Raw genomic sequence first — 563 nt, 5'->3', positions numbered from 1 at the left:
ACTACTTCAATGTTTAAATTAAATTAATTCTTTTATTTCAACATTTCATTTGTAAAATTAGTATTATTGATATTATTAAATCACATCATTTCTTTTTGATATTTCTTCTAAAAATAAATATTATAGCAAACATATTACTTGATTTTATACATTCATTATTTAGATTTGATGAATATTTTACACAACATATTTAAATTAAATATAAATAAATATTTATGTATCTTTAAAAATGACATTTAACGTATAATTTCAATTGACAATGTTGTAATTAATTTGTCATTTATTGTTTTACTTTGAAGTGTTTTATTTTAGAAGAATGAAGTGTAATGTTATTATCATCATGAATATACCATATTTATTGATTCTGATTGACTTATAGTTATAAACAAAATAAATAGAAAAAAATACTAAGAAATAATGATAAAGAATACTAAAGATAAAGAATAAAAATGATATTTACAATACAAATAAAATGAAAGATATATCAATCAAAAGTAGAGTTAATTAAATTGTGTTACTTTTGAAAGTGACATTTTTAGTGATATTAAAACAAAGTATTTAAT

Source organism: Entamoeba nuttalli, assembly GCF_000257125.1.
Source record: "Entamoeba nuttalli P19 unplaced genomic scaffold asmbl_6634, whole genome shotgun sequence".
In the NCBI taxonomy this organism is placed as follows: domain Eukaryota; phylum Evosea; order Mastigamoebida; family Endamoebidae; genus Entamoeba; species Entamoeba nuttalli.
Note: the sequence above shows the minus strand (reverse complement) of the source record.